Source organism: Canis lupus, chromosome 3, assembly GCF_011100685.1.
Source record: "Canis lupus familiaris isolate Mischka breed German Shepherd chromosome 3, alternate assembly UU_Cfam_GSD_1.0, whole genome shotgun sequence".
NCBI lineage: Eukaryota > Metazoa > Chordata > Mammalia > Carnivora > Canidae > Canis > Canis lupus.
Window position 1 is genome coordinate 20,592,123 of NC_049224.1, and position 20,537 is coordinate 20,612,659.

Sequence of the window (20,537 nt, forward strand, 5' to 3'; positions counted from 1 at the left end):
TTTACAACAATGGGAAGAATATTTATTATTGGGATTATTCTAGGAATTCTAAGAACTATGGCAGTCATAATCATTTTGATTCAATTTTTCTGTCTGGTTCTCTCTGAATGTGATGGGATAGAAACAGCTATTCATTTTTCAACCTTTTATGTTTTTGGAGGAGGGTAGTTCTTGTTTATTGGCATAAAAGGTGATTCCATATGTGGGTATTATTTAGGGGGTACCCTGAACGTGTCTGGACAGAGATGTTTCCCACCGTTTCCTTGCACTCCACCTTAAGTAATTCATTTCCATACGTTGAACATATTTTTTTCTGCTGTTGTCCTCTCCTAACAATTTAGTGTAATTAATTTCCATCAGATTTCTTTATTCCTATTTTGAACAGATTCAACCAATATCAAAGATGTTCAAGGCATTCAGTCTAATGAAAAAGGAGAGGAGAGAACACAGGGAAGAGGAAGGGATATTCATCATGTTATTTTACTGTGTGAATGTTTCAAACACATATATTAGAGGCCTCATGGGTTTTCCTTCTTCAAAAGAAACTTAAAAATCATTCTAAAACCAATTCTCAAGCGTAGCATTAGTTAATGGTGGAACACTGTTTTCCTGTTACTACATGGACACTTCTATTAGAATTTAAGGCAAGGTTTTCTTTGATTATAAAGATGGGGACCACATTTGATGTGAAATATCTCTAGAGTATTTATCAGTAACTTGAAGGTGCTTAGCTACATTTTTTAATATTTGTATGATGATTATATTCATAGAATCTGCTCTTTTGTTTTTTTTTTTGCTCTTTTGTTATCATTGACATTATTGATGCCTCTAAATTTTTTGTTTGATAAACTATTTTCTTCTTATTTTTTCCTCAGCTTTGTTGAGATTTAATTCACACATAACATTGTTTAAGGTGTACAACGTGTTGATTTGATATACTTATATATTATGAAATGATTGGCACCATATTGAAACATGAGCTAACATCTCCATCACGTCACGTAATTACCATTTCTTTTTTGTGGCAAGAACATTTCTGATCTACTCTCTTAGCAACTTTCAAGTATATAATACAGTATTGTTAACTACAATCATGCAGTGCGTTGGGTTTTTGTAACTTATACATCTTATAACTGGAAGTTTGTACCCTCTTAACAACTTCTCCCCATTTTCCTCACCCCTCAGGCCCTAATAGCCACCATTTTACTCTCTATTTCTATGAGTTTGATTTTTTCTGGATTCTACATGTAAATAGTATCATATAGTATTTGTCTTTGTCTAACTTATTTGACTTAGCATAATGCCCTCAAGGTCCACCCATGTGATTGCAAATTGCAGATTTCCTTCTTTATCATAGCTAAAGAATATGTTCAATTCTTCTAATTTCTCTTTTTAAGATTTTCTAGTTCCACATTTGTACACATTTGAATGCTTGTGTTTGATCCCTAGAAGTTGTTAAGTGTATGTATTTCAATTTGAAAATACACCATTATGTTTATTAAGAACTAATTCAAAATATTATATAAAGATGGCAAGGTTTTTATTTTTGTATGTATTTTTTTTATCTTAGTCTGGTGGGAAATATACTAAAAGATTCTAATTTTCTGCAATGGGGAGAATTTCATTTAGCATCTCATTAATATTGGTTCCAATCAGAAGTCTGAAATTTAATCCTTGGATTAAATAAATTCCTTGTTTTTTCTTTTAGCATGTTGAAACTTATTCAGTGTAAACGCGTGTTTTACTGTAAACTAATGGAGTATGTTTCTAGTGAGTAATTTGGTAACTGTCTAGCTTGTGTTCTTACAAGTACAAGTAGTATTGTGAGCCTGGTGGAAGTAAGAAGAATGCTGTACTCATTTTCCTATATCCAGAGCCTCGCATGATATCTAGTATACTCCAGGTGCATCCCCTGACATGTTGAGTCGATGACCTAGTGGTGATAGAATAAGAGTAAATAAGGATGATTAGGTAAGTAAACATGGCGTGGGCATAAGCAAATACTTCATGAAACCTTTGTGATTTTACCCATATATTCAACTATTGCTATGAATATACTACATGAGAAATAATACAAATTTGAGTATACTTGCTTACAGAAGTTTATTATTACACATTTTGATCTTCGGTGACTTATTTATAGAGAAAATTTAAAAGGAAGACTGATTTGTTGGGAAGATGATTATTTTAAAGAATGTGAATGTATGACTTTAAAAGTTAATCCTGTACTATTTGGTATTGTACTCTTAGTTTTCACATATATTTATTTATATAATCTCTACAACTATATTGCAAATCTGGGCTTTCAGTAGCTTCCATTCCCCACATATGTAAGGAGTCAATAACATTTATCAAATGTTACTATTAGGTTCAGGGTTCACGGAGTGACCTATATGACCTTCTGTGTTTCCCCAAATGTAAAATTTGGAGAATAATACTTTTTCTACACTATTTATAAAAAGTTTGTGTTTACGCTTTGGGTCTTATATTTTGTAATGATATAAATTGAAATAAGAATGAGCATCTTGGCAGTTTAACAACTAAGTGTTTTAACATGTACATTTGAAAGAGCAAGGTATAAAGCCTTCTGCTTTTTTTTTACTGGCATTGGAAGCCTGGTTTTGCTACACCTTCTACCTTGGGAATGATGTATAAGTTCTTTGAACCTGCATATGCTCTCCTATAAATGGCTTTTGTGATTTTTTCTTTATGGTGGTATTGGGAGGTTAAATTTGATAACATGTAATTCTTTTTTTTTTTTTTAAGATTTTTGCTTATTTATTCATGAGAAATACAGAGAGAGACAGACAGAGATGTAGGCAGGGGAAGAAGCAGACTCCCCGCAGGGAGCCTGGCGTGGGACTCTATCCCAGGCCCTGGGACCACGCCCTGAGCCAGAGGCACATGCTCAACCACTGAGCCACCCAGGCGTCCCATGATAACTTGTGTAATTAATAATATTGTGCCCAACACAAGGTAGATATTTAACAAATATGGGCATTATCACCTGCCCCGGCTTTCTGTCTTGTACTTTTGGCAATTTGAATGACTTCATAGCCTCGAGTAAAGTTGGTCTGTCTTTAATGAGCATTTTCTCATAAGCTCAGGCCTGCATTTCCAGTCACCTTCCAGAGATCTATACATTGTATCCTTGCTTGCCCCTATAACTTGACGTGGCTCAAACCAAATTTAACTTTTCTTTTCTTTTTTTTTTTATTTTATTTTATTTTTTTTTCAAATTTAACTTTTCAATTCATTTTCTCCCCTTCCACTATTCCCTATTTGTTATTTAAGTCACCATTCCATAGTAACCAGTCCAAAGAGTTTGGGCTAAGTTTCATTCACTTTGTTTCTCTTATGCTCTACATTTAATTTGTTGGAATTTGGGAAAACTGATTTGGCATATCATAGTAGAAGACCATTTCCTCCATCCCCCAACAATGCCTGAAGGATGTCAATTGCTGGGTGAGGTCAACATCTTTCAAGTCTGGCTAGATTTGCCCACAGCCTCCAGGTTCAAAACCCTCTCCTCAGATAGTGCCGGGTGAACCCTGACTCATTCTTTTCTGGCTTTCTGATGTAGACTCCTGGCCTTGTACTCTAATTTCGGATTAAAAAAAAATTCAGATAGGCATGATACAGCCAATCAGATTTCAAGTTTCTTTGTAATGATCATATTCTATGTTGTCACCCACTTAACATCTATACATTTACCCTTACTTTATTTGTCAAGTTTAAAAAATGAAACTCATTTGTTATGGGTTGAGGATTCCTAGTTTTACTATGAGAGAATTTATATAGTGTTACCAATCAGTCCATGAGATTTTTTTAAAAAGATTTATTTATTTATTTATTCATGAGAGACACAGATAGAGGCAAAGACGTAGGTAAAAGAAGAAGCAGGTTCCCTGCAGGGAGCCTGATGCGGGGACTTGACCCCAGGATCCCAGGGTCACACCCCGCGTGGAAAGCAGACGCTCAACCACTGAACCACCCAGCTGCCCCTAATTAATGTTTTTCAAGTTTGGTTCTCTTAAAGGAAATGCTATGCCCTTCTTGACACTCAACCACTGAGCCACCCAGGCGTCCCAGTCCATGAGTTTTTATTTTACCTCATATACATCCTATACTGGAAGAGATGGGGAGAATTCCTCCCCACGTGTCTTATCAAGGGAGAAAAGCTTTCCCAGATAACTCTTGGAAGACTTCTCTATACATCTTATTAGCCAGGACTGGGCTACTTTCTTCTGCCCTGGTGCACATGTAACCAGGTAAGTGAATATCTGTTATTTTTAGTCCCTATATTTGTTAGGAAGAAAGGGGAAGGTTGGGAAGGCTCTCAGGTAGGTGTTTAAATCCATTTTGCATTTCTGCCAAATGTACTTCTCTGAGTACATTTCTAAAGAAAATGTCATCACTCTGGTCTTAAACTTTCAGTAACTTTATTACCAGCTCATACAGTATATAATACAGCTCTTTCTTTCATCTTCTACTTTACTCTCCCATGACTGTTTAGTGAATCCTCAACAGCCCCAACTTGTCCCTGTGTTGGCACCTTAGCTCATGGCATTTCCTCCTCTTAAAATCCTGTCTGCAGTCCCACCAAGGGCCGACTCACCCCTATGGCTTTCCACTGCATGAGGCCAGCTCAGTTACTCTCCATCAGCTGGGATTTCTCTTTTCTCTCAACTTCCTTAGTGCTTTCTGTCCACTATAGAACCTAACCACTCATGGACTTATCATTTGAGTTTTGATCACTCACAAAAGCCCACAAAGGTACAATTCAAAAGGCATTTTTAACACTGCTGAGGTGCAATCCAAATCTTGAATGCTGCCAAGTGGGAGTGCAGTAGTGAATTTTCTCATGGGGAAGTGAGTCATGCACGGCCGAGTATCTAGACCTCAGCGAGGCTTCACTGTTCTTTCTTTGTTGTAATATAGGCAATAAGTTTTGTGAACTCATTAAAAGCTGTGCTCCATTGTGGAAAATGGCTGTTAATCGAGAGATAAAACTTAAGATGAAAGTTGAAAAGGTAGTTAGCTTTTGGTTTGAGGAGAGGCATAGAGAAGGGGTAATTCTCCAGTAAATGTGATTTATGAGTTTGCCACAAGCCTGAGAAAATACTGATTCTTGATTTTATGATATAGACAACTTCTTACCTTGTATTGTGATTATTTATGTATGAGACCTCTTGAGGATGATAATATTTCAGAAGGCAGGGAGCAAATCATATGACATAGTTTGGTGGTTCTGGAGGCAGAAGAATTGGGATTAACTTATAACTCTGCCAATTCCTTAAGACTGTGTGACCTTTGGGAAGATAGTTGACTGTATAAGCTTTTTGTTTCTCCATCCATGAAGTGATGAAAAAATACCTATTTTAGGGCTATGGAATGGAATAGCATCTGGCAAAGTGCCACTTAAATTGTAAAACTACAGATGATTAAATGATTATCATTATTTATGTCCCCACAATATCAATCATGAGATGAGACACTAAGATTTGTCGAATGAATAAATGAATGAGGGAATGAATGAAAAGCTATCACAATAACCCTGTTATAAGAATAAAAATACTTTTTATAGTAGCATCTGAGGTTCTAAGGCATTTATTTGCTTGCATTACTAAAATATGGAAATCAATAAAAATCATTACTGAGAATTAAATACCAGTAGATTATATCAACTTTAATATGAAACTGAATTTCTTTGAGTACATTGGCTATTCATAAACTGCTGGGCCTACACTTCACTGTTTATAGCATTACTGGAGCCCTTCATGTGCATCACAGCTTTGTGGTTCCTCTGGGACTATCCATTATTCCACAGATCCATTATCATCTATAATTCTCTTTAAAAACCTAATAAAATTTACTGTAGGATGCCTGTGCTGTGTATTGTCCTCAAACATAAACTTTTCCACATCTTTCTTGAGTGTTGAGCTTTTAAAGGATCTGATGTTATTGGAATGGTAGCTCACTCATGCTTCAGATTTATACCTCTCCAAGGTAAGGGACAGGTGCTGCTATCCTGGCCAGAAAGGGATTAGATACAATGCCACGAGCTGGTCTGGGCGGGCATTAAGTGGTTTAATTTTTCTATAACCAGAAAAGGAAATGAATGAATGAATGAATGAATGGGATTATTTTCCTCCCTCTGGAATATATGCATTATTCCAGTTAAATAATTTGCAAGTATTTAAATCGATCACAAACTAACAGACTATGGAGATCCAGGACATGAGAATGCATATGAGGATGTTTCTCTTAAAATATCGGCACACTCACCCTCATCATTGGACATCATTCTTGAGATTCAAGGGGATTGAAATTTACTTTCTCGACAACATTGGTGAGCTCTTTCACTGTTGTCCCTGCTGAGAGGTCTTAAGCTTGTTGTGTTTTGTGTTTCCTGCTCCTTGCCAAGCATAGGGGAATAGCTTCTTTTCTACCACTCTGTTAAATGTTCCAGTTTCTTGCGTTTTGAGTTTACGAGTACCCTAGAGCATTGTGTATATGTGGAGGTGGCAGTGGGGGATTATTTGAAGTAACAACCAGTGTGTTGATGCAGGCAGACATCACTTCAGCAGGGCTGTCACTGGGAGAGGTAGTGGGTAAGAGGGTGCAGTGTCCTCAGGCACCAGATGTCGGAGAAGCCACATGGGAGGTGTGGTAGGCTGAAAAATGATCTCCCATTGATAAGGACATCTGAATCCCTGGAACCCATGTGTGTTGCTGTAAATAGCAAAAGAAGCTTTGTAGATATGGTGGGGTTAAAGATCTTGTGATAGGGAGGTTATGCTGGATTAGCCAAATGGGTCCTAAATATAACCACAAGACTCCTTATACGGGGGAGGGTAGAAGGGCAAAAGTAGAAGGTAATGCAATGATGGGAACAGTGAGAGGAAAGGCAATGTGACGTGGGGTCATGCAACAAGGAACGACAGCTTCTAGAGGCTGGGAAAGGCAAGGAAATATTCTCCTTTAGAGCTCTGGGAAGAAATTAACCCTGCCTTGATTTTAGCCCTGTAAGACTTACTTGGGACTTCTGACTTCCAGAAGTGTAAGAGGATCAATTTGTGCTGTTCTAAACCACTACTTTTGTGGTGATTTGTTACAGTGGCCATAGGAAAGTAATACAGGAGGTTTGGCTGGAGTGGCTTGAACCTGGCTGGCTGGCAATGAAGTCTTTTCTCCCTTTATAATCCAGGGCATTCTCATGGGTATGTAAGCAGAGGCTGTTCAGTTCAGTTCACAGGCCTCCTGGTTACCAGGCTTTCTTCCTGAAGGCTAGGATCAGGGCTCTTCACTCTTAAAATGAGTTATTTTCTTCATTTTCTTTCATTTTGACAGATCTTGATGGCTCCGAAAGCCTAGAACCAGAATCAACTGCAGAAGTTGTCCACCTTCCTCAAATTCATGTAGGGTTTAATTTTCAAATGTTCCTTAGAAACTATTCATTGTAATACATCACAAGGAGGAAGGTAAACAACATAGTTGTGTTTCCACATGGAAGCAAGTGGAACATGTGTGTCCTGCTGCACAATTATGTCCTAGAACTCCTGGGTACCCTTTCCTCCTTATTTTTGTGGCAGAGCTAGAATTACTGCTTAGGTCGCATGACCAAATTCCTCTGGGTATGTACCTTGAACTGATAATAAAAGAGAAAAGATTCCATACTGTGTGCAGAGTTCTGTAATTTTTGGCCTAGGAAGAACTTAACCGTAGCCCAGGCTTTATATTACAAAAATGCATAGAACAAGTGATTTATGTCAAAAGTATGTATTACGTAAGAGTTGGAAAAAAATCTTATCTATCCAAAGCTGTAATTTCCAAATAAAACTCCTTTCTGAGCTGCCAGCACATATGTCTGATTTAGGCCTATTCTGAGAAAAACTGGCTGAGTTATCAAAACTTCATTAATATAATTTGTTTAAATGGAAGTAGTACCGTATGCCTGGCTTAACCAGAACTTAAATGAAAAGGGAGTGGAAATACTCCATATAATATAATTAACATGACCTCACTCACTTGTAAAAAGTGAAGTTGTAAAGTCAACAAAGGAAGCCCTGTGGTATAGTGTTTGGCTTTGAAAATGCTAAATAATTAGAAAATAGCCTAATGGTAACAATAACAGATATGTGATGCTCCTTTAGGATCTTCACTTGCAAAATTTTCTCCATCTACCTCCTTTTTTCTTCAGTGATGCACATCCCCCTAAAACACACAAACAAGTCTCTGTGGCCTACAGTGTTAACTCCTGAGAGCCTTTAGTGTAACCTAAAGAAAACCATCAAAAACATACGTACATCTAAATGCTGCCAATTTGAAACCTTATTACTAGAAGCCATAGGCCCTGGAATTATCCTTGTCAGAGCTAAGAAGGCAGCCAACCTTCCCAGCAGTCTCTTTTGCATCTCTGAACTTCAGTAACATCGAGTTTCTAGGGCTGGGACTAATGGTGTGACAATTGCACAGTGCTCCCTCCTCTCTTCAATTCTGTTTCTAAAGGTCGGGATGACCTACAGTGTGACAAAATAGGCTAGTTGTTTGGTTGAGCCAGGTGTCCTTTGAGAAGCTAAGAAAAGGAATAACAGTGTCACGAAATCATTAGTGTACCATATATTATAAGCCATAAATGACAGCTCTGAGTGAGACTGTCTTGCTTGGGAGTCCGCCACTTGCTGCTGGAATCATCCCTTAGTGGGTGGGAACTGGCACCTCACCAAATATCCGTGCCCTCAGAACCAGCGACCATGGACCTAGCAATTGGAGCAGGTCTAAGAAAGTTGCTTACAAATAGACAAAGGAAGATATATATATATATATATATATATAAAATATAAATATACATATATTATATATATATGATATATATATAAAATATAAAGGTGAATATATATAAAGATATATATAATACAAAGGAAGATATATAATATTTATTTATTTATTTATTTATTTATTTATTTATTTATTTATTTAATTCAGGAGACAAGATCTTTCATGTGGTATCATCACTCCAAGGCTATTTTAAAAAAATCAGAATATTGTGAATTGATGAATTTTCTATAGGTGTTGGCAGGAGTAACTGAAATCATCCCAGAGCATGCCAAATCCTGCTCACCATATCTCCCATTCTGTGAAAAGTAAATAAAGATAGGAACAAAACCAAAAATAAACAGCAGATTGCCCATCTAATATTGGAGTTGGCCCATCCTATCAGCTCCGAAAAACTCCAATCAGTAAATTCTGCCTTCCGATCATTGCCAAATTGCTAAATATTGGTTAGACAAGTCCTTGTTATCTTCCTGGCTCTGAGATTCTAGATTCCATGTCTAGGGAGCCTCTGTACCAATGTCTTGCTAACTTTCATCTATTCCCTTGCACACTATCCAGGCACAAGTGGTTCCTTTCTGCTGTCTCCTCCATCTCCAGCTCAGCCAGGTCTTTCCCCAAGAATGACCTTTTCATCTGCATTCTCTCGGGAGCCTGTAGCATTGGCTTAGGGATGCTAACAGATTGGGTAGCAGTGGGGTTGGAGAAGGAGGCTGCAGGTCTTAAGGGCCGCTGCTGGTCCTGAATTATCAGTGAACACTAGGTGTTCTAATCTTGGAGTATTCCTACCTAAGCTCTCAGAGTTCTATTTTGATGAAAATTTTGTGATTTATAAATATGGCTATATTTTATGAGAATTACAAGTAAAATCCCAAGAACTTTCTAAAAAAAGCTTCTTGGTTCTAGTTGCATATGCAACTTGAGTTGCATATCACTCAGGACAGGTTAGGGTGTAGTAACATCCCTCATATCTCAGGCGCTCAAATGAACAAATGTTTATTTTTCACTTGTGACATGTGTATCATAGGTTGGCAAGGTGCTCTGCTTTTCAAGGACCCACATACTATGTATGTATCCCACTATGATTCATGCCTCTAGATTGCCTGAGGTCAGGAGAATGTGGTGAATTGTGTACCAACTTGTAAAACTTCTACCAGAAGTGACACATGTCACTTGGTCACATTTAATTGGCCAAAGCAAGCCCATATTTATGTCTGCTTTGTGAATCGGAATATTTGTGAATAACTGTAATGAGTCTTTTTGTGGCACCAGTTCCTATGGTTATACTTTGTGATTTCTTCCCTAGATTTATGAAAATTCTGGCTAAAAAATTATTTATTAATTTATTTGACAGACACAAAGAGAGAGAGAGAGAGAGAGAGAGCATGTACGAATGGGGGTAGGGGAAGATAGAGGGGGAACGAGGCTTTCTGCTAAGCAGGGAGCCCGACTTGGGGCTTAATCCAAAGACCCTGAGATCGTGACCCGAACCGAAGGCAAACACCTAACCAAGTGGCCTGAAGATTTTATCTTTTATCTTTTTCCCTCATCTGCTCTTTCCACCTCTCTTCTATAAGTGAACCTGGCTTTCTCCTTAATGATGTTATTTTCCATGAAATTCCTCCCAGTACAGACTTCCCCCTTTCCCCTTCCTTTATCGCTAATGCAGAAGACAAAGAAAAGGGTCAACATTCTTTGTTCACCATTACCAATTCTAGAGTATTGTTCCGGCTGTTGACATTCAGTAATCCCTCCTCTTTATAGCTGTCTCATGCCACCTTCCTCTATGCAGCTGCTATGGTATCCTAAGGCCCCCAGTACTTTCTGTGTTGCCATGCCAGTGACTCCACAGTTTCTTACTTCCTTGACACCAGTGATCCTCACCTCCACTCCATCCTTGAATCTCATCATCTATGTGCACAATCTCTAGTTGCGAGTATCCAGCCTCTTACCAAAGCTCTTTAATGCCGATCATTCTAAATTTGTTGCTCAGACTGACCCCGTCTTCACTTTCATCACAACCCTGCCTCAGCTCTTTTCCCTCTAGTCTGTTAGCCCCTTTATGACATCATTTCTTTCCTGACTATCCTGCTTTCCATGGCCAGCCAACTCAGCAGTGCTTTGCTTATTCCCTAAAATTCCCCACTGACCTTGAACTTCCAATCGCTTCCTTGCTGGGCTGCAGAGTGCTGCTAGAGAAAGCTGTGCTGATTGAGTCTGCCACACATTCGTGCTCGTTCACTTTAACCAAACCCTCATTTCTGCTCAGCACTTCTTTTATTCATCTCTTGCTGACTCACTGCACATCCCACACAGCAGTTTTTCCAAACATTTTTAACTTTCTTTGAGATTCAAGCCCCGCTCCAGATATGGCCCCAAAATACCTTTTCAGTTTCATCTCTCATTTCTCCCCAAAAGCTCTTTGCCTGTGCTTTCCAAACTCCACACATTTGCTCTTCCTTTTATACCTTCCTCTGTTATCTCCAATGAAAATGCCACCTAATTTACTTCCTCCTCTGTGGAGACGCTTTTCTCCTCCGACAGAGGTTATGATTTCTTGTAAATGTCCATGTGATTTTTATTATCTGTTTTGAGCTTAGCAAATCCTACCTCATACTAGGTACTTATACACAGGTACCATCTCCCCAGTTTTATTGTGTGTTCCTTGGAAGGGGAAATCATGATGGTTTGTATACATAGTGTCTATAGTGTCTTGCTGTTAGTAGGTAGATGTTCACTTGAAGTTTGGTGGATGTACTGGAGAAATAAATGTTAGTTAGCAGGCTGGAGAATGGTCCCCCCCCTTCTTCAGGAAGAACTAAAAGTAATATTAAAGGTAAAGATTTTTTTTAAAATCTATTCTAGTTACTTAAGTCTTTATGTAACAGGTAGTTTTGGATGCTAATACGGATAGATTGAATGTATTTGGAGAGTACTAAAAGAGTTGTGTGAAAGAGCCATATTTCATATAATGTTCTTGAATTCTGTGATTCCTTTCCATGCAGGATAATTAAGATCTGTATTTCATTTCTCGTTGTTTTATCCATATTTTTAAATACCCAAGTCAGTAAAGGCAATAGGTCACACACTGAATTTTGTCTTAAAACAAGCTTCTTTAAGTTCTGGTCTCCAGAAATACATTTTATTTAAAAGTAGATGTGACCTTTTTGGGATTTGCATGTAACACCTTATCCCTGCCTGAGTGTGGAATTGTTTGAGAGGTAAAACAAAAGATAGATGCAGTGCCCAGGGGTCCCCTTTATTATCAGCAAAGCGGATGTTGGAGAATGTGGCCAATAATAGGATTCCTATTATCGTATTGCAGAGTGAGACATGCTCATCCAGCTAAGGGCAGCCCCAGGTCAGCAGAAGCTTTCCCATGTGGGGGCCTGCCCCTGTACAACTTCCAGCATGGAAGAGCAGAGCAGAATGCCAGCTTCCTATGGTAGACAGGATCTACACATGCCTCTGGCTTCTCCCTGTACCTGTATCCAGGTAAGTTTCTCTATTTGATGAGAAGACAAGGTGGGGCAAAAAGGTGAGTACTTGGGGAAAAACACTTCCTCCAGAATGGGATAAGAGCATTCCTAGCTAACATTCTTGAACATGATGGTATGTTGTATTTGCCTGTAGGATGATTGGTAGTCATCAATGATGAGCAATCTAGTCATTTCTGTCTCTGCCTTGAGTGATACTTCTAGTATTAACCAAATGGCATATTTATTTTGCAACTTTTATTAGATACTCTTAAGACATTAAAATAGGTGAAAAATGATTAACTTCTTAGATAAAACAAATTGATGTATGCTCAATTTGTTATGGGCTCAACCATATAACACATGGGAATAACGGTACCTAATCTAAATAGTTAGATTAATACCTATGTGGAGGCTTCAATGTCGCCACACAACTGAATACCTTATTGATGTGAAATTAATATGAATAGAAGACATTTAGCTAGGACAGAGCATATCCAAGCATTTTTTTTTTTTGGCCCATAGTAAGTCCCTTCCCTAAAACTTTTAAGGGTACATATACATTATTTTTACTCTTGACAATGTTTCTCTTTTTATTTATAATATTTGACTATATACTTAGCATCTCTTTTTGTTTATTATATTTACTATTTATTTTGGCTCCAGGAATTGATCAACCCAGTTAAACAACCAATAGATTGAGAGAAAGAATTGGTTTGATGGCTCACTTAATGGACAAGTACTTTTCTGAATTTGCTATTACCTAAGCTTTACTGTTAATACTTGTTTTATTAATTATATTAGTTTTGGATTTATAGTACCTGATTTTACTATTGTTTTTCCTTCTTTTGTACTGGTTTACATTGACTCACAGATCACTCCCCGTGTTTGTTGAGATTATTTCCCTGCTGTCCAGCCAGCATCCTGCCATTTCTGTCATTCCCTTATTCCCTCCCCTAATAATGCACTTGGATTTTGTTGAAATCTTTAAGCACTTGAACTTTCCTTCTGTTTCCTTTTACCTCATTGGTTCCTCAGTGTTTTATATTCTGTAGCACACTTGTATTCTTTGTCTACTCAGTGTCCTTTGAGGGAATCACTGGTACTCTAACCTCAGTTTATGGATCAGATGGCACTGTTATCCCCTGAGTCCAGGGGTGGACATGTGACCAGGCTTGGCCAATCCTAATACTCCATTTCTTTAGTTGTTATGATTAGTTTAGGGGTGGACATGTCAATCCAGATTTGGTTGGCATTACTGGGGAAGAGGCATCCACTGTCTCTTGGGGTTTCTAAATTGGTGAAAGGTAAGCCTGTTCCTGCTACTTATCATTTTGGCTACTGCTCAGGGAGGACCTGTCAGAGAATGAAGCCCACACAGATAGAAAAGCAGAGCTGAGAGACAGAGTTAGGTTTCAAGGTTTCAGTTAAGCAAATGAAATCACATGTTCCTAAAGGGATACTTACTTTTTCAATATTTAGCTTCATGAGCTAGATGGTTCCTTTTCTCCCTTATGCCAAGTTGAGTCCTAAATACTTCCACTCTTATCTAGACTGGATCACATTTCTGTTTTCTTTCTTTCTTTTTTCTTTGCCATCTCTCTCCTTTCTTTTACAAAGATATTTTGCCACCTGAGATGCTTTGGATCAGTCCAGATCACCTCCTTCATGTCTAAACTGCTGACTGCTAATAGTATCAAGGAACTACCAAAGTTGGCGCCACTACAACCTTGTGACCCTTTTTAGGTGGGCCCTTCCTGCTGCCCATTGATCCCTGACTATGTGTCAGAAGCTTTTCTGGGCACCGAGGATACAGAAAAGAATATGTCAGATAAGACTGCTGTCATATGAAACATTCTGTTAAGGCAAACAGTTAAGCAAAAATGCAAACAAATGCATGATGTAATTTCAGGCAGTGACACATATTATAAAGAAAAAAAAAGTATGGGAGTAGAGAGTGACATAGGTTTTGGAGATTATTTCATATGAGGTAGGAAAGAAAGTCTTCTTGATAGCCCTTTGAATAGAAACTTAGATAAAGTGAGGGAACCAGTCATGTAAAGTCTCCAGTAAGGATCAAGAAGCCCAAAGACCCTAAAGCAAAAAAGAACACAGAAAGTCCCAATGATAAAAATGGAAGGTTAGTGTGACTGGAATATAGGTAAAATGGAAGGAAATGAGACATGTCAGAGTCATGGTTTGAGCACACAGAGCTACATATCTCCTGAAATCTCTACCTGGTTATGATGTTACCACATTAAACAGAGCAGATCTAAAAGTGAATTTCTTTTTCTTTTTTTTTTTAAGATTTTATTTATTTATTCATGAGAGACACAGAAAGAGAGAGAGGCAGAGACACAGGCAGAGGGAACATCAGCCTCCATGCAGGGAGCTGGATGCGGGACTTGATCCTGGGACCCCAGGACCACGCCCTGAGCCGAAGGCAGATGCTCAACTGCTGAGCCACCCAGGGGTCCCTAAAAGTGAATTTCTTAAGATTTCTCCTTACCCACCATCTTCTCTTCTCTTTTTCCTATCGCAGCAAATGGAACTACCCTCAGTACGGGCACCCAAGTAGGAAATGTCATGGTCATCCTCCTTTCTCTTCTTGCCTTTATCTGATCATTTACCAATTCCTGTCATCTCTATCTCTTAGATTTAGTTTAAATTTGCCCTCCAGCCTTGCTGCTAGTGCCTTAGTTCAGGACTTTATCATTTCTTTCTTGGATAGTGCAAAGACTCTTCAACCTCTATTCTTGTCCCCTGGCAGTTCATCCTTCAGAAGATGACTTCTCTAAAATATGGATTTTATTTTGTTAATCCATTTCATAAAATCCTCCAATCCTCTATTTCCATGGCTACTATCCAAGCCCCTTTGCATGGCTTACAGGGTCTTTCATAGTCTGGCTCCTGCCTACCTTTCTAGCTCCTTCTTCCCCCTCCATGTCTCATTTTGTTCCCAGCTTTACCAGAATGATGCCTTGCCCTGCATTCTGCACACTTGCACTCTCCCTCTGGAATGACCGACCACTACAGCTTTTACTTTCCTGGATAATGCCAAAGTATTTTGCAAGTCTCAGCTCCAGCGTTCCTTTGTATCTATTCCTACAGAACTCCATATCTAGACATGCTCTAGCAGTTTTCATGTTGTTTTGCAACCATTTGTACATTTGTCTTTTGATGGCAAACTCTTTGAAGGCAAATTATTTTGTGGGGGGGGGTCATTTCTTTTTTTCCTAATGCATAGCATGGTACAGGCACACAGTGGTTACTCAATGATTCTGAACAAACAGGGGTATTATAATCTTCATGAAATTCTTTCTTCAGAAACACGTTATAACTTACGTAGTTCAAGAATACAGTATTTTTTATAAAAGTAATTTAGACTTTTATTTTACCATTCTATTTGTCCTTATAATATAAAGTGATTCACATGTACATAAAGAGGCACACAAGCACTAACACATTTTAATCCATATATCTCTTGGAAGTCCATCTATAACCTAGTTGTTTAACTTATTTAGGGCATTGCTTCAAATTTATTTTTTCAATTAATAAAATTGTACCCTTTGTGGTTATTACTCCATGGGGTGTAAGCACAGAATTTAAAACTTCAATTAAAATACATAAAACAAAACAGCAGCAGTTAAAATAATATATTTGAAAAATCTTAGCTTAAAATGATGCCCCAATGGGGAAGGACAATTTAAAAAGACACACACACACACACACACACACACACACACGCAGAAGCAGCTATGAAGAATAAAATGTTGATGATTTAAAAATAGTCTTTTTTGTATCATAAAAAATAGATGTGGATTTACACTTTGCTCTTTTAAATTGTCATCTCTTATTTTGTGGGCAATGTTTCTTCCTAACTGAGTAAACAGTCAGTATTCATATCATTGTCTAAAAAAACCCTGAGAGATTGGGTCACTCTCTTTATGTATTTTTAACAGCAGGAACTTCTCAGTCACAACAAGAAGGTGCCAATAGAAACTTAGAGATTGAGACTGAAATCCTTTATGGATTTTTGCTTTGTCTTTAATACTTAGAAATAACCAGGGATCTCTTTCATTTTCATTTACTGTAAATTATATTGGTTGGGGCTTCGGCTAAAAAGTAGAAGTTGAATGAAGAACATTTATCTAGCCAATAAAAAAAATCAAGGGGATCCCTGGGTGGCTCAGCGGTTTAGTGCCTGCCTTTGGCCCAGGGTGCGATCCTGGGGTCCCAGGATCGAGTCCCACATCGGTCTCCCTGCAAGGGGCCTGCTTCTCCTTCTGCCTGGCCTCTCTCTATGTCTGTCTGTCTCTCTCTCTCTATGTCTAACATGAATAAGTAAATAAATAAAAATCTTTAAAAAAATCAAAACAAGGAGGTGAGGAAATATAAAGGCTGATCTATACAATTCCAGGGATTGTTGACAGAGGTTTTTACCTAAACACTTTATTATAAAAAAAAAAAATGTTATTCAAATGCCTTGACGTGAAGTAGGTTTTGTGAGGTTCTGGATACAATTTCAGGTGGTTTTCCAACACTCCAATAAAATAAACATTTTTTGAGAGTCTGTTATGTGCAAGATCCCATGGGAGATAGAAGGCAGAGTAAGTTATGCTACCTGCCTTCAAGAAGTTTATAACTCTGTTGGAGTAAAGAAGGTGTGCACATGGATAGAACATAAGCAGATTAAACCTAGTGGATTATGTACACATTTATTTGTACCATCCTGAAATACTGTACAGTAAAAAAAACTAAGGAGGCATGAACTGATAGGCATACCAGAATGGGAACAGATACAACAATAGAGCAAACCATTTTTAGAACATAGGAATGAGTAGAAGAATTGGCAGAGGTAGAAAACTGATTCTAAGTGTCTACAGATGGTAACGGCAATGAGAAGTCAAATTTTGCTACAGGATCTTAGAAAATCTCAGAAATTGAAGATATTTGGTATCACTGAAGACAGAAATAAAGCATGGGATTGAAAACAGGGGGAAATGGTTGGAAATTGCTATACCAAGATGCTAGGTCCTCCTTCCCTCTCCAATGTTAACAGAAAGCAGAGGTTTTATTTTTTAAGAAAATTGAAGTGATGAGTCTCATGTGAATGGTGGGAGGAAAGATACTATAGAAAAAGCGGATGACTAAGTGAAAATCTTTATGCTGAGTGGTTAAGACTACCTGACCTCCATGAGCTACTTGGCTAAAAGAAGCAGCTCACAGGCAGGAGGGTGGAAAATTGTCTCTGGAGGTTCCAAACTATCATTGAGTATATGTATCTGTCCACAGAGACTGATCTAAATCACTCATCCAAAGGGCTATGGCTAGACAGCACTGAAACCTACCAAGTGACAATTTCCATCTTACACAGTTGCTAAACAATTTTCTAGTATTTCACTCTTAAATGTGAATGGACAACAAGTCAGCAGATCTATGAGGATAGCCTTCAACAAGAAAGACAGAGGAAAATGTGTGTATGTGTGCATGTATGAGAGAGAGAGACAAAAGGAAAGAGAACAAAAAGAACTCAGGAAAATATAGATAAGACAGGAAACAGAAGAAATGCACCTTTCTCCTGCTTCAAAGCCATTAATAAAATCTTTGGAGAGCTGAGTGAATGTATTCTTTCTGTGAATCAAGAACAAGACAGCATTAAAAAGAACACTTAGAAAAAAACACAAACAAAAGAGCCCTTTGGAATTAAACATAAAATAGCCAAAATAATTTTTTTAAAAAAAGGTAAAAAGTTTGGAAGTTAAGACCATTTTCCAGAAAGTAGAAGAAAAAGGACAAAGAAATGGTCTTTTAAAAGGCAAGAAAATATAAGAACATTCAAAGACCAATCCGGAAAGACTAATATCTGATTCATAATATTTCCATAAAGAGAATGGGAAGAAAGTGAACAAAGAAGTCATATAAGAACACTCGCCAGAATTAAAAGGCATACATTTCCACACTGAAAGAGCCCACTGAGTGCCCAACATGAGGGCCTGCAAAAGATCCATACCAACACACCTCACTGGGAAATTTCAGGATAAGATTATAAAGAAGATTCTTTAAATTTTTAAAGTAGCTCACATATAAGGATCAAGAATTATGATGGCATCAAATTTCTTAGTAGCAACAAAGGAAGCTTAGAATTCTCTATCCATTCGAACTATTATACAACAAACACATTTTGCATGCAAGATCTCAGAACATGTGCCTCCTTTTGCAGAACCCACTTAAGACTTACTCTAAGAAAATGAGGTTGTAATTATGATCAAACAGGACATGGGCACAAGAACATAGGGATTCCATGTAGGAAGAAGAAGAGGAAATAACTAGGATGACAACAGAGTGACAGGACTGCTAGACAGTCTAGGATGGAACGGGGGCATGGAAGTTTCTAGAAGCACTGGTGCAGGAGACCACTGTTTTTCATTCTAAGATGACATGATGAATTGACTTAAAAATGTTCAGTTTTTCTCTTGTTTTTACTTTGATAAAAAGTAAAATTAAAATAATAAGGTTTCAAGAAAAGATGCTCTGTACTATCTAAGGGATTTGCAAACATAGTGCTTTGGCAGAGAATCATTCTGTTTAGAAGGCAGTTTTCATGGAGAAGGGTGAGCATGCTAGAGATTTGGTGTTTGACAATCACCACAGACTTCTCTGCATGTATCAGACTCCCTTGCAGGTAGACTGGGCCCATGTGACTGGGTTGTGGCCAATGAGATATGAATGGAAGCCATTTGTGGGCCTGGCCCTTAAAATAGTCCTGCAAAATCCTGTGGATATATTTTTTTCTCTATGGTGGCAGCCTTGGGGGCTAGATTCCAGGTGGTGAAGAGAATGCCTGACCCACGCATGACTTTTCATGAAGGAGAAATATACTTTATTGTGTTAAACCACTGAGATTTGGGGCTTCACTTGTTAACACAGCATTCTTTGTGGGCTACATAGAAGGTAAGAGGCAGCATGGAGTAGTTACTAAAGGCAGGAATTCTGGAACTGGACTGATTGGGTTCGGATCCTAGTGCCTGTGGGATCTTTGGCAAGTCAACTTTAACGTTTCCGAGTCTCATTGTCCTCATCTTTAAAACCAGGGTGGCAATAGTACCTACCGCATAGGGTTGCTGTGAGGATTCAATAATTTAATATGTAAAGCACTTAGGGCAGTTCTTAGCACGTAGTAAGTTCTTCTAAGTGTTGGCTATTATTATTATTATAGATTTTATTATTTCACACAGAGTGAGAGAGAGTGAGCCCAAGCAGGGGGAAGGAGAAAGGGAGAAGCAGGCTGCCTACAGAGCAGGGAGCCTGCTGTGAGACTGATCCCAGAACTCCTTGATCATGACCTGAGCTGAAGGCAGATGCTTAACTGGCTGACCCACCAGGGCACCCAGTGTTGGTATTATTATATCACAAGTAGGGAAGCAAGAAATGGCATTGTAGGGGAAAGTAATAGAACAAAATAGAATGATATGGTGTACAAAAGTAGAAATGAAATATAAAGATGGTTAGGGTATGAAGGCTAGCGTAATTATTATGGTTTGATCAGGGGAGGAGACCCACTACGAGGGATGTGAAATAAGGGAGTTTCTAACAAAAGTTTGACTGCACATGATTTGGGGAGCCAGGGAGAAGTCCGTGGCAGGTTGTTTCTTGTTTCTGGAGATGGGAGGCTAGCAGGACTGGCAAGTGGGAAGAGATGGAGAGTGTAAAGAGGGCGAGAGCAAAGACAAAGGCTGCATTGGAAGCTGCAGTTAATCACTACCTCCAACCTTGAGGACATGCGTGCCCTGCAGAAGAACCATAGCGTGATCCAGCAGATTCAGCATCAACGTATGTGAATGGCAGTGGAGCCTAGAACCCTCCATTTACTGATTCTCAGAACACAGTGGCTCCAGTTTCACTTTTGGCTCCAAATCCCACGAAACTTTCTCTTTTGGCCAACTAACCCAGAATCATATAAGGAGAAGACTTTGGGCCATGTAGGTCCAGATGGGGATCAAATTGTAGAGAGGGACTCTGGATGCCAGGCTGATGAATTCGGGCTTTCCTGTGTTGGCTTTGGAGGGCAGTTGAAAGCAGACAAGATTAATAGATTCGGGATTGAAAGCTGTGGGACCCTCAGCTAAGTTGCTTTTGAAGATGTTGATGTGTGTTAGAGTTGATTTTATTCGCTATTTATTGCATACCTACCGTGTATTTGTAAATCATTTCTGCCTTGTTTTA